The sequence below is a fragment of the Benincasa hispida genome, chromosome 9 (genome assembly GCF_009727055.1).
Source record: "Benincasa hispida cultivar B227 chromosome 9, ASM972705v1, whole genome shotgun sequence".
NCBI classification, from domain to species: Eukaryota; Viridiplantae; Streptophyta; class Magnoliopsida; order Cucurbitales; family Cucurbitaceae; genus Benincasa; species Benincasa hispida.
In genome coordinates, this window is record NC_052357.1 from 10,052,356 (window position 1) to 10,068,415 (window position 16,060).

Here is a 16,060-nt window from a genome sequence, read left to right on the forward strand (position 1 = left end):
TTGGATCACAAACCAATTGTTCATTAGAATGATCAGTGGAACTTACAAGTTATAGTAGTGTGACTCGATAATTAATAAATATTGATTAAACCATCTAAAGAGTTTTAGCCAATTAATATAAAATCATTCAAGTTCATGATCTGTTGGTCCATAAGGTCCCTCTACTAGTTCGTAAAACATGAACATCTTAGATTAGTAAATTGAGTGAATTTGAAATGATTTCAATTTAAAGTATTTAAATTGAATTTTAATTTGAAATGTTCAAATTGAATTTAGGGTTTTCAATTTGAAGTGTTCAAATTCCAAATTAGGATTTGAATTTGAATTGTTCGATTTCAAATTAGGGTTTGTATAATTATATTCGATATAATTAAACGTTTAATTTATTAAAATTAAACGATATTGGAGAATTTATAATATTTAAATATTGATTTAAATATTAATTACATGAATAGGATTCATGTTTAAAATTATATGTTTGATTAATTTGATATTTAATATTAAATTATTATTAATTAAATTTGTTTAATTAATTAAAATCAAATTAATTTTTATTTTAATTCAATTTCAGAAATTGAATTATTATTTTTTTAATTTAGTTAATTTTGAGTTAATTAAAATTAGAAACAAAAGATGGAAATTAAGGTTGATAGTGGAGATCTCCCATTTTTGGAAATCTTGATGCGTGTTCACAATACCATTCCACCTAGCTCACTAAACTTATCCAGTTGAAGTGTCTTATTAGTGTTTGCATGGTTTTGATGAACAAAACTCTGAATTTTCTGAGGAAAAAAAAAAAAAAAAAAGAGAGAGGTTGTAGATTTTGAGGAAAATTCTGAAATTTTGTCTAAAGCACTCAAACTCTCACAAAATTCCTTTCACAATTCTCTTTAATCTTGAGTTCCATCACTCAAATTCAAGGTTGGGAATAGTAAAGAAGATCTCTTAGTGGTTCACTGAGGTGTTGAAGCTAAGATTTCGTGAGGAGCAACTTGGAATTGGAAGATTCATCAAAGTTATCAATTCTGAAACCCTCTTTGTTGAAAAACCTGTTCTACATGCTTTTTAGAACTCAAATTAAATGTAATTATAATGCTTATTGATTCTGATTGCTTCCATTGCATGCTTCTACATTCCATTAAATTGGTATCAGATAATGATTTAAGCACTCAATTAACGTTAATTTAAATTTGGTGGGTGAATTTCTATGATTGCATGTTTTGGGACCGATATGGTGCTTTATCAAATTTGGCTTTAGATTTCTCTTTAATTCCCCAGTTAAATTTGTAATCGACTCTTGTTTGATGAGCTTATATGTGTGCTATAGATTCTGTAATTTATTTGGATTCAATAGAGTTGAAATTCGATTGTTATCAAAGTGAGAAATAAGTGTGGTTGAGTTGCAGATTTCTGGACTAAAATGTTGTTCATCAAGCGTTGCAACGCTTTGGGCATAATGATGAACAACATTGCAACGCTGGGATGCAGCGTCACGATGTTGTTCATCCCAGCCAAGAACAACGTGCATCAGTGAGCCGGTTTATGCGGAAGGTGATCGGTTCGACTGGTCTGGCTTCGTTTGGTTTGCTTTCAGCTCGGTTTGGTCCGGTTCAACATCTTTTGAAGCTCTGGAGGTCTGGTTTAGGTCGATTCGTGCGGTCCATATCAAAATTGAAGTTGTTTTTGTACATTTGTTGTTATAATTTGATTATTATTGCTTGCTTAGGATGCTAAAGTTTAACCATAACAATGTAATTTAAATATTTGTCATGTGATGTATGTTATATTTAAATTAAAACATGTATATGCATATTGTATGCCATGTAGATTTAAAATCCTACCATTGGAAGCATGTTAAATACATTGGACATATGTTATAAAGAGTTATAATATATAACATGCATGTTTAGGGTTTCTTTTGTTTAACATAAGTGTTATATTAAATGTTGAATGCCTTGTTGAAGTTATGGATGCAACGCATGTCTAGTTTTATAAGTTGTTATAAAATTGATGATTAAAATCCATAACAAAGATAAGTTACATGCTCACGTAGGTTAAACACTTGTTTTAAATAGTTAAAATAGGTCGTTATCTTATAAATCGAGGTTACAAACTCAACTGGTATATAATCCTGTCTGAGGTTGGAGGTTTTTAAGTTGACGGTCTACGGAACACCTCCTACTTGAGGATTATAGCCGAATAAATTAACATTGTTAACTAGTTTTATAAGCGTACGTGAGCGGTGTGAGGTAATAAAATGGTTTATCACCTAGACATCATAGGTTAAAATCTATTTATAAGCGTTATACTTGGATAATCCACATAGAGTTAGGGCTATTTAATTAGCCAAAATAAATATGAGTATAAATATACCCATACAATTAGTAGAACACTTCAGTGGGAGTTTAATAACATATATGATATGTTGTTAGAACGCTTCAATGGGAATTTAATAACGTATATGATATGTTGTTAGAGTGCTTCAGTGGGAGACTAATAATATATACGATATGTTATTTTTAACTCTCACGTCCCTAAGAGTTCACATCGAGATTCATGCTTCGCTTCGTGTCACCCTGGGAGTGAACTCCATTTGGAAAGTGGTTGCATGAATCGATATCTAGGTGATTAGGGGAAGTTGTTCACGGTAAAATCAAATATACAATGTTTTTATTATAATTCTCATGTCCCTAAAGAGTTTACACCGTGAGGTTTATACGACACTTCGTGTCACCCTGGCAGTGACCTTTATTCGAAAAATGTTTGCATGAGTTAATATCAAAGTGAATAAGGGGAAGTTATTCATTGTAAAATCAAATATGTGATATATTGATTTCAACTCTCACGTCCCTAGAAAGTTCACACCCTGAGATTCATATGACACTTCGTGTCACCCGGAGAGTGACCTCCATTCGGAAAGTGTTTATATGGGTCAATATCAAGTTAAATGGGGAAGTAGTTCATAGCAAGTGGATAAAGGATATGTATCGACGTGTCCTGTAGTCTCTTCCGCTGGTTGGATCGTGAGATTCCTATGTTTCACCTGCTAATTAGCTTTAGTCGGCCTTTGTTAGTCGTTTAACAACTACTATCCCCTTGGAGGGTTGTAACATAGGATTCGGAACAACTCAAACTCCATAAATGGATAGGATTTCTTAGGTCCATTCCCAACCTTGACTCTCCAATTCATTATCATTGTTGGGACTGACATTTGAAGTCTGAAAATAGAGGGTTACACTTACAAAATTACTAAGTGTTAGTAATTTCTAACAAAAAACGGTAACTAAATGACTATAGGAATAAGAATTATTCTGGAAATAGTATTTAGTCAAATGTCTTGCTTTAGTGAAGGAGTATTTGACTGCCCAATGGTAGCACTTATTCTGACTCACTATTGTATCGTTGCAAATAAATAATGATTATGGGTATATTATTATTTTTTGCTAAAACTTGATTTGGATTTAGTTACAATTCACTAATAATAATTTGTTTAAAATTTCAGCATGTTGAATTTTTCTAGAATACTCGCTTCCGCATTAGTTAATGGTAGTAATAATTTTACATGTAAATTACTAGCAAAAGATGATTCAAAACAAGTTTTAACATAGGAAACTCTATCTTCTATCTCATCTAAAGTTTTGAACTATATAGGTGAGAGTATGAAAATCGAACAACATAGTAAGTATTTACTATGTCATCCAAACATGCTTAATAGAAAACGATAAGAAGACCTAGATAATAGATTCAGGTGGCGCTAATCATATCTGTATTTTCTCTCATGAAACAAATTCCTGGAGACAATTAATAGAAGGCAAAGCAACCTTTAAGGTAGGAACCTGTTTAAGCCAAAGCAGTGGGAAATACGAAGTTATTTGTAGGAGATAGATACATTTTACTTGAAAATGTTTATTAAATTCCTTCTTTATTATCTATCTCATGTTTACTGGAACAAAATTATAAAGTTTCTTTTGAAAATAATGAAGTGTTCATTACTTTGAAAGATATAAAAATTTGTTCTGCAAAACTAGAATATAACTTGTACATGTTAAAACCGACTGAGGTAAAAGCCGTTTTGAACATAAAGATTAACCGAGACTCAAGATAAGAAATGAAATTTTTTTCCAAATGTCTATCTTTGGCACTTAAGACTTGGTCAGATCAATCTCAACAGAATTGAGAGATTGGTTAAGAACGGTCATCTAAATCAGTTAGCAGATAGTTCATTACCGCCATGTGAATTTTGTTTTGAGGGTAAAATGACTAAAAGATCTTTTTCTGGAAAAGGTCTTATAGCCAAAGAACCCTTGGAGCTAGTACATTCAAACCTTTGTGGTCCAATGAATGTTAAAGCTAGAGGAGGGTATAAATATTTATTAGTTTCGTTGATGATTATTCAAGGTATGACCATATTTTCCTAATACATCATAAGTTCGAAATACTTGAAAAGTTCAAGGAATATAAGGTTGATGTTGAGAACCAATTAATTAAAAGGCTTAAAACACTTCGATCAGATCGATGGGGTGGGTATATGGACTTAAAGTTCTATGACTATTTGATAAAACATGGAATTCAGTCGCAACTCACAACACTTAGCACACATCAACAAAATGGTGTAACAAAAAGAAGAAGTAGGACCCTATTAGACATGGTTTGTTCAATGATGAGTTATGCCTAGTTGCCAAGTTCTTTTTGGGGACACGCAGTTGAGACTGCAGTGTATATATTGAACACGGTTCCCTCGAAAAGTGTTTGAGCAACACCTTATAAGTTACGGAGAGGACGTAAAGGTAGTTTACGTCACTTCAGGATCTGGGGATGCCCAACACAAGTGTTGGTACAAAATCTTAAAAATATGGAACGTCGAAGGTATGTTTATTTGTAGGTTACCATAAAGAGACAAAGGTGATTTCTTTTATGGTCATCAGGAAGATAAGGTATTTGGATCGAGAAATGCGACTTTCTTGGAGGAAGACCACATTAAAAATCATCAACCCGACAGTTGGCCAGTAATAGATAAAATGACCAGAGGAACGTCAAATGTATCAACAAGAGTTGTTCATCAAGCAGGTTCATCAACAAGAGTTGTTGATGAAACTAGTATTTCGCATCATTCTCAAGAGTTGATAGTGCCTCGACGTAATGGAAGGGTTTTGCAACAGCCTGGCCGGTATATGGGTTTAATTGAAACTCAAGTCATCATACCAGATGATGGCTTAGAGGATCCATTGACTTTCAAAAAAGACAATGAAATATGTAGATAAGAAACAGTGGATTAAAACTGTGGACCTTGAAATGGAGTCAATGTACTTCAATTCAGTTTGGGATCTTATAGATCAACCATAAGGGGTAAAACCCATTGGTTGAAAGTGGATCTACAAGAGTAAACGAGACCAAGCTAGTAAGGTACAGACCTACAGGGCTAGGCTAGTGGCAAAAAGGTTTACCCAAAGGGAGAGCTATGAAGAAACATTCTCTCCGGTTGCATGATAAAGTCTATTAGAATACTCTTATCCATAGCTACATCTTATGATTATGAAATCTGGCAAATTGATGTTAAGACAGCCTTTCTAAATGGCTATCCTGAAGAAAGTGTCTATATGTCCCAACCACAAGGGATTATTGAATAAAGTCAAGAGCAAAAATTTTGCAAGCTTAATCGATCAATTTATGGATTGAAACAAGCATCTCGATCCTGGAATATGAGATTTGAAACTGCGATAAAATCTTATGGCTTTGAATAGAACGTTGACAAAACTTGTGTTTACAAGAAAATTGTTAACAAAACTGTCACTTTTCTGGTTCTGTATGTTGATGATATTCTACTCATAAGAAATGAGGTGAAATTTCTAATTGACGTCAAGAGATGGCCTGCTATGTAATTTCAAATGAAAGATCTGAGAGAAGTACAGTATGTTCTTATCCAAATAGTTCGAAATCGTAAGAACAAAGCTTTAGCATTATCTCAGGCATCTTATATAGACCAGATGTTGTCTACATATTGTTGGGATTTGTGTCTTAATTCTCCCGGAGTCTCGTTATTTGTAACTATACACGTTGTTTATGAATAAAATAAGTGTTATTTCATTCTGGCATTTACTCGTATCCAATAAATAAAGTTCCATTATTATCTTATGTAAACTTAAGCATGTATATGAGATATACAAGTGGATCATACCTTAAGTGATAACCTAAATAGGTTTGTAGTATAAAGATTAAGGTGGGATACCTGATCCTGGTGATACTACGAATACGACCCACTTTGTAAGGGTTTGTAAGTATTGTAAACTACTACAGATGGTACATCTTGACCATTCATATGGAGACATATGAGCGAGGGTGTCCTATACAAAAAGTTTGTACAAGACCGGACCACGAGATTATTTGTCTCTATATATAACGCCATTGATACTGAAGAATTACATCTCACCTGAACGACCATAGGTGACGTGACCTCAATCCCGAGTGTTTTGGGAACTCCTGCCTTTGAGAGTGGTCATTTGATTAGTATGGGTAAGAGTGGTCAGATTGCCAACTCAACATGCCTACCTTTTTGGGGACTTGACTGATTTGGGAGCTGGGAACTCAATACACAAGAAGGAATTCACTCCTTCCCCGAAGTAGGGGTAAGTAGATAGATTGCTCCTTAAGATCTGATTCTGGGGGCTTGAACATAGTGGCCACAACTTCTCTTTGGAAGAGAAGACTCAGTCATAGTAGGACTATGTATGTTCATTAGAGGGATCAGTGGTACTTAAGGAGTTAGATGTAACTACAGGGGCATAATAGTTATTGGTCGAGCTGTACTTACGAGCGATATGTAAAGGGTTATCGCACTGTTGATTGGTTAAGATGGACACATAATATAACTGTGGTAAGGAGAGTTCAATTGGCGGTCTTTATTGGAGTGCCTGGCAGTTAACGGATAGTGGATCCCGTGACTAAATAGTCTAGTCAGTTATTCACGTATTGTTGGAGCTTTGAGCTACAAATCCATAAGGTCCCCTTGGTAGCTCAATGGATTCAAGTTGAGGATCAGTTCTTGGTGTTAATATGAAATGTTCAAATTGACAATAGGTAATTCGATTATATATGACATGATCGGTATGGTGTATGAGATACATTAAGTGTCATGGAATAAAAGAGCTATGGTTTGTATGTTTCATGAGATGAATTATTAAAACTATAGGTTATAAATATAGTATGATAAGTTGGTTATCATTTATATTTATAATAATATTAATTATTGGATAATTATTTCTTTTACTCTAATAACCAATTGAGTGGGAGGTTATTGGTGGTTTCATGGTAATCGTGAGATAAAAGAAAAAATATTTTCCTAAATTAAAAAAAAAAAAAGTGAATTTTGAGATTTCCTATATCGAAAAGTACTCACGGTATAGTTGTCAAGTAGATCAAATTTACTAAACAACAGCTTGGAGAGACTAGACGATCGTGGAGTGTTCTTACACAATAGACACTCAACTAGACGATGAGCTAAACGATCGTATAGTTTTGGTAGACGATTGCATAGCTTTTGTTAAACGATTGGGCATCGACCTATACGATAGGTTTTATCTTATCCCATTTGCTCAATCATTTACGTGATTGTTCTTCCTCCTGTTTCTCACTTCTAACCAAGTTCACACAGAGCCCACCCTCTGGATTCTCACACCGAGAATACAGATGTAACCTTATTGGTGGTGTCATACTCAACTTGACATAGTTGAGGTTCTGTGGAGGCCATTCATGGTGTTCGTGATCGTGGTGATCGCTTTGTTAGAGTTTGCTGTGAATGTGCAGTGTAGCGGTCGTGTTGTACGAGTGTTCAAATGTTGCAATGTTGTGGAATTTTTTAGCGATCGTGATCAAAGAACTTGAAGATGAGTCTTCAAAGGTTTGTTGATTTCTGCCCTTGATATGTAGTAAAACATGTAATTTTGTTTTATGCATAACTGTATGTTTTCGTTTGTGATTGTAATTGTAATGTTCATATACGATTGAAATTTGGAAAGATCCTTCTGTTGCTCATGGAATTCTTCATGTCCGATTTTCTTCAGATATAAAATGCAAAATTCCAAAAAAGGTATGTTACCTTTCAGACATGGAATTCATATGTGTAAGGAACAATGTCTTAAGACATCTCAAGAAGTCGAGGTTATGAAACCAATTCCATATGCATCAGCAGTAAAGAGCTTAAGGCATGCAATATTGTGTACTCGTTCCGACATATGCTATGCAGTTAGAATTATCAGCAAATTTTATTCCAATATTGGATATGATCATTGGACTGTCGTTGAAAACATCCTCGAGTATCTTCAAAGAATGAGGAATTACATGTTCATGTATGGAGATATAGATCTGATCCTTACAGGATACATTGTTCTGACTTCGAGACCAATATTGATTCAAGAAAATCAACTTTGGGGTCAATATTTACTGTAAATGGAGGAGCGCTAGTATGGAGAAGTGTCGAGCAAAGTTGTATTGCTGACACCACAATGGAAGCTGAGTATGTAGCTACAAGTGAAGCAGCAAAAGAAGTAGTATGGCTCAGGAAGTTCCTAACTTATTTGGAAGTAGTTCTAAATATGCATCTGCTGATCACCCTACATTGTGATAACAGTGGAGCATTTGCAAACTCAAAGGAACCTAGAAGCCATAAACATGGAAAGAACATCGAGCGAAAGTACCATCTCATCCGGGATATTGTACATAGAGGAGATGAGATCGTCACGCAGATAGCCTCACTAGACAACTTAGTTGATCTATTTACGAAAGCCCTCTCGGCTAAAGTGTTCGAGGGTCACCTAGTGGGACTATGACGACGAGATACTTAGAACTAGGGTAAGTGGGAGAAGTGATGGGTATCTGATGCCCTAGTTTATTGTATTTATTCTATTTTATGTTTTCTCTCATTTAACTCAACCTTGTATATATTTGTATAAATATCCACTAAAGTTTTAGTCCAAGTGGGAGCTTGTTGGGTTGAATGTCCTAAAACTCACAGTTTAGTAAAGTTAAACATATTCTATTATCAAGAAATATGTTATTCGACATTTATTCAATAAAGTTGTTATTGAATTTTGCAAATTGTATTATATGAATTTGCAAATTCAATAAACTAAGATTCATGGTTATTATATGAATAATTGAACTTTATGTAGAGGCATAAAGATGGATCGAGTTCGAGTAAATAGCCAAAACGGTCTATAAGGTTGGGTGCCTCATTCTGATAACACTATCGGATGCGGCCCACTCTGTAGTTGTTACAATTTCTTGTAAGGTGTTACGAAGTGATCCTGATTCATTCATGTATTGACATGAGAAGTGAGGGCGTCTTATGCAATGAGTTTGCATGAGACCGAACCAAGAAACAAGTCACTCTTACTTTATAACACTGTTTAATGTTTAAGACTTACTATTTCGCTTAGATGACCTAGGTAACTCGATCTTAGTCCTGAGCTAACTATGAATTCCTGTTTATTTGGGATCATTCTTAGATTTGCATAGGTGAGAGTTGATTCAACAGTGTTGGCTCAATAAGCCTCCCATTTAAAGGATAAGATCGGGTAGATAGCTGAAGACATAGGTGTAAGATGGAATTCACGCCTACCCGATTTAAGGATAAGAGGAAGATTGTTCTCTTAAGTGCTAAATCCAAGTCTTGAATAAGGGCCCCCCTCTCTCATTGGTCCGAGAGGGACTCGGTTTAGTGATTGGATCACAAACCAATTGTTCATTAGAAGGATCAGTGAAACTTAAGGAGCTAGATGTAATTTCGGGGGTAAAACAACTTATTGACTCAACCGTTATTATGAATAATCTGTGAATGGTCGACTTACTAATTATAGTTAAATTAAGTAGACATAAATATATCTACATCGAGAAGAATGCAATTATCGAGCTATAGTGGTATGACTCGGTAGTTAACGAATATTGATTAAATCGATCTAAAAAGTTTCAACCAATTAATCTCAAATCGTTGAAGCTCATGATCTGTAGGTCCATAAGGTCCCTCTACTAACTCGTAAAACATGAACACATTGGATTAGTAAATTGAGTGAATTTGAAGTGTTCAAATTGAATTTAGGGTTTCAATTTAAAGTGTTCAAATTGCAAATTAGGATTTGAATTTGAATTGTTCGATTTCAAATTGTACAATTATATTCGATATAATTAATGTTTAATTTATTGAAATAAAAAGAACTTTGAGAGTTTATAATATTTAAATATTGATTTAAATATTAATTACACGAATAGGATTCATGTTTAAAATTAGGTGTTTGATTAATTTAATATTTAATATTAAATTATTATTAATTAAATTTGTTTAATTAATTAAAATTAAATTAATTTTCATTTTAATTCAATTTCATAAATTGAACTATTTTTTTTTTTTTTGAATTTAGTTAATTTATAGTTAATTAAAATTAGAAACAAAAGATGGAAATTAAGGTTAATAGTGGAGATTTCCAATTTTTGGAAATCTCCACTATTAACCTTAATTTCCATCGATGTGTGTTCACAGTACCATTCTACCTAGCCCACTAAACTTATCAAATTGAAGTATCCTATTAGTACTTGCATGGTTTTAATGAATAAAACTCTAAATTTTCTTAGAGGTTACAGATTTTGAGGAAAATCCTGAAATTCTGTCTCAAACACTCAAACCCTCACAAAATTTCCTTCACAATTTTCTTCAATCTTGAGTTCCACTACTCAAATTCAAGGTCGAGAAGAGTAGAGAAGATCTCTTGGTAGTTCAATGAGATGTTGACACTGAGATTTTGTGAAGAGCAGCTTGGAATTGGAAGATTCATCAAATGTATCAATTCTGAAACCCTCTTTGTTGAAAAACTTGTTCTACATGCTTTTTAGAACTCACATTAAATGTAATTAGAGTGATTGATTTTGATTGCTTCTGTTGCATGCTTCTACATTCCATCACTTTCCACGCCTAGATGTTTCATCTCAACCAAACAAACGACAAAAATTCCAACAACATCTCCAAGTTGTACATCGCCAACACTACATTGTTGGTGAAGTTTAAATACGAAACCCTGACAAAGATGGGGATGCAGATCACAATCCCAATCCAATGGCGTGTTGAGACCATATGGCTCTAGTTGTGAAGAATTTAGGAAAAATTCCAATTTTCGCCATGCCCAAAATCTGGAATGCGTTATTGCTCAATTAGGCTTTGAATAGACTAATCGTCGATAAAAAAAAAAAGAGCTTTGACTTCCATGAGGATTCTAAGACAATTTTCGTGCGAGGACTCTATTGGTTGGGCGTGGGATCTAGATCTTCAGACAAAATTTTCTACTTCCATGGCATTGTTGACGACCAATAGTAGGATTAAAAAGGCTTATCTTAATCAACAAGCCATGTGGCACTTAGTCATTTTTCCGTTATCGTTTAATAGTCTATTAATAGGAAAAGACCTTTTAAAATCATTTTTAACAACTTGGGGACTAGAAGGGTCCATTTTAAAAACTCGGGACCAAACACACATAATACATAAAACTTATGGACTAAAAAAGTAATTTTTTCGAAAGGGAGTACATGATTTTTTTGTACGAACTTTCCATTTTAAAATGCCCAATATAATCTCGTCATATTTTCAAAAGTATATTCTTTTGACATTTATTTATTAAAACATCATATTGTGCATCTGGGTTGGAATTATTGGGATTTGTATTCTAAAGCCTCGTAATTGATTATTTGATTCATTTAATCACTAATTATGTAATAATAAATTTCATTAACCCAAAAAATCCAAGGTTATTCCATGAAATCTTGAACATGTATATAGTTAACATACAGGTAGATCATGTTCAATAAGTAACCTAAAGTTCTATAGTTTATAGATAAGTTTGGGTGTCTTATCCTTGTGACACTATAAATACGAACCACTTTGTAATAGTTGCAAATAGTTTGATCCAAACTGTTTATGTGGAGACATGTAGGCGGGAATATCCTATACAAAAAGTTTGTATAAAACCGGATCGCGAAATATTTAATCTCCCTTTATAAATCCGTTAATTGATGAGATTAATATTTCATAGGATGATCATGTGCAACTCGATCTTAATCCTGAGTGATTTGTGATCTCTTGTCTGTGAGGTATGTCCTTTGATTTGCATGGGTGAGAGTGACCTAAGTTTCCGACTCAATAAGCCTACCATTTTGGAACTTGACTGAATGAGAAGCTAGGAACATAACTTCATGACATGGAATTCACTCATTCCTGCACAAGGTACAGATTAGTTCTCTTAGGCGCTGATTTCAGATCTTAAACAAGGGACCTCACCTTTTCACTAGCCAGAGGAGGACTTAGTTTATGGTTGGATCATAAACAAATTGTTCATTAGAGGAATCCGAGGTACTTAAGAAAATGAGATAATTATAGGGGTAAAATAGAAATTTGAGCCAACTATAATTATGAACAACTCGTGAAGGATTAACTTGTTTATATTGATTGCATCCATGGACACAACTTGTCCTACAGTGCATAAGAGTTCAACTATGGGTCTATAATAGTTTGCCCTCTAGTTAATTGATGAAGGTTAATTTAAAATTAAAAAGTTTAATTAATTAATCTTGGATCATTAAAGTTACAATATGTAGATCCATTTGGTCCCCTTATTAGCTCACTACGGACCAAGAGGATCGAATATGTTGAAAGAAAATTGGAAATATTCAAATTTATAAGGAAAAATATTAATTGTATTGAATATAATTAATTAAGTGAATTTATTATAAAGTTTATTTGAATGAAATTCAAATTATAACTTTATTATATGGAAAATTATTTTATTTGAACATGATTCAAATAATTAATTATTTAATTGGATGAGATCCATATAAATAAAAAAATATTTAATTTGAATAAGATTTGAATTAAATAAATAATGGGAGAATAACTTTATTTGAATGTGATTCAAATAATTAATTATTTGGAGGAGATTCATATAATCAAGTTATTTGATTTAAATAAGATTTGAGTAATTATATAAATAAATAAATAATTAATTAATTAATTTGATTTGGATTCAAATAATTTATATATTTAATTTAGATGACATTCGAATTAAATATTGTGCAAGAGATAAATATTTAAATATCACTTAAATATTGTATACCTTTAATATAAGATATTATTCTGGTAGATATTTATTAATATTTGATGTTATTGAATATTTAATTTAAAATCTTTGCAAAAAGGGTTATAATAGGAGTAACCATAGAGTTCTATAAATAGGGTCATTGGGAACCCTCGTAAAACACATTCTTTAGAAGAATAGTCTATAGGATTACTCTAAAATTCTCCCTCTGAAAATTCTCTCAAATTTCTTATAAAAGTTATAACAAAACTCTTCTTCACTATTCCCTGTATTCTTTCAAGAAGTGGTTCATATTGAGTTGTATGTCCTAAAACTCGCAGTTTGTAATATTAAACATATTCTATTATTAATAAAGATGTTATTGACGCTTATTTAATAAAATTGTTATTGAATATGTGAATTGCACTTGTAAATTCTAAATCCAATAAACTAAGATTCATGGTGATTATATGAATATATGAACTTTATGTGGAGACATAAGAGTGGATTAAGTTCAGTAAATAACCAAAATGGTCTATAGTATATGAATAAGGTTGGGTATCTTATTATGGTAACACTATTGGATTCGGCCCACTCTGTAGTTGTTACAATTTGTTGTAAAGTGTTATAAACGAAGTGATCCTGATTCTTTCATGTATTAACATGGAGAGCGTGGGCGTCCTATGTAATGAGTTTGCATAAGATCGGACCAGCAAATGAGTCACTCTTACTTTATAACGTTATTTACTGTTTAAGACTGATTATTTCAAAGTGATGACCTAAGTAACTTGACTTTAATCCCGAGCTAACTACGAACTCCTGTTTATTAAGGATTATCCATAGATTTGCATGGGTGAGAGTTGACTCAACAACGCCGGCTCAATAAACCTCCCATTTCAGAGGTAAGACTAGGTAGATATCAGGGACATAGGGTGGAAGACGGAATTCACTCCTACCCACATTTAGAGATAGTAGAGATGTCGTTCCCTTAAGTACTGACTCCAAGTCTTGAACAAGAGGCTCCACCCTCTCACTGGCCCGAGAGGGACTCGGTTTAGTCATTGGATCACAAACCAATTGTTCATTAGAGGATCAGTGGGACTCAAGGAGCAAGATGTAATCTCAGGGGTGAAACAACTTTTGACCCAGCCGTTATTACGAATAACTTGTAAAAGGTTATTACGAATAACTTGTAAAAGGTTGACTTACTAATCATGGTTATATCGAATGGACATAATATATCTACAGTGAGAGAAGTGCGACTAATGGACTTTAGTGGAGTGACCCGGTAGTTAATAAATAGTGGTTAATTATGTTAAAGAGTTTAGATCATTAGAGCCCATGATATGTAGGTCTATGAGGTCCCTTACTAGCTCATATCGGACTAAACCTTAGAACAGTGTGACGAGTGAATTTGAAGTGTTCAAATTCGATTTTTGGAGCAAAGCGATAAATATATACGATATGTTTAACCTAATATTTAATTGTGGATTAAACATAAAGAGAGAGAAAATTTGAGATATTTAAATAATATTTAAATATCAAGATTATGAATAGAGATTCATTATTATTGAATTTAATATTAAATTAATTAATTAAATTGTTTAATTAATTATTTAATATTAATTTAATTTTAAAATTGATTATTAGAATTAATCTTGAAATTAAATGAAATTGGTCAAAATTGCATTAAAAGTCAAAATTGTTGATTAGGTCAAAATTGCAATGAAAGTCAATATGTTGACTTTCGACCTTGAAAGTCAAAAAGTCAAATTTGTTGACTTTGGACTTTGAGAGTCAAACTTTGACCAAGTTAGTGGAAAAATCTAACATTTGTGAGTGGAAAATGTTGACGGAGATGAATGAATCAAAGCTATGGATCTCAAAATGGAGTCTATATGTGTTCAATTCTATGGAATCTTGTAGATCAACCTAATGAGGTTAAACCTATAGGTTGTAGATGGATATACAAGAGGAAAGGGGGTGCTGATGGGAATGTGCAAACCTTCAAGGCTAGACTGGTGGCAAAGGGTTATACCCAACTAGAAGGAGTCGACTATGAGGAGACTTTCTCGTCTGTTGCCATGCTTAAGTCTAATCGGATCCTCCTATCCATTGCCTTATATTATGACTATGAGATTTGACAAATGGATGTCAAGACTGCTTTTCTGTATGGCAATTTTGAGGAGACCATTTATATGGTACAACCCGAGGGATTCATAACTCAAAGTTAAGAGCAAAAGGTTTGTAAGCTTAATTGGTCCATTTATGTAGAAACAGGCATCTCGATCTTGGAATATAAGGTTTGATAATGAGATCAGATCTTATGGTTTTGATCAAAATATTGATGAGTCTTGTGTATACAAGAAGATCATCAACAGTTCAGTAGTTTTTTTAGTATTATACGTAGATGATATCCTACTCATTGGGAATGATGTAGGTTTACTGACTATAGTTAAGAATTGGCTAGCGACCCAACTCCAAATGAAATATTTAGGAGAGGCTCAGTTTGTTCTGGGTATACAAATCTTTTGAGTTTGGAAGAACAAAATGCTAACACTATCTCAAGCATCGTATATGACAAAATGTTTGTCAAATATTCAATGCAGAACTCCAAAAGGGGTTTATTACCTTTCAGGCACAGAGTTACATTGTCTAAGGAATGGTGTCTTAAGACACCTTAAGAGGTATAAGAGATAAGACAGATCCCCTATGCATGTGGTGTGGGCAATTTGATGTATGCGGCGTTATGTACTATACCTTACATCTACTATGCAGTGAGAATAGTCAGTAGATATCAATCTAATACAAGATTAGATCACTGGACAGCCGTTAAAAACATCCTCAAGTATTTACGGAAAACGAGGGACTACATGCTTGTGTATGGTTCTAAAGATTTGATCCTTACGGGATATACAGACTCTGATTTTCAGACTGATAAGAATTCTAGAAAA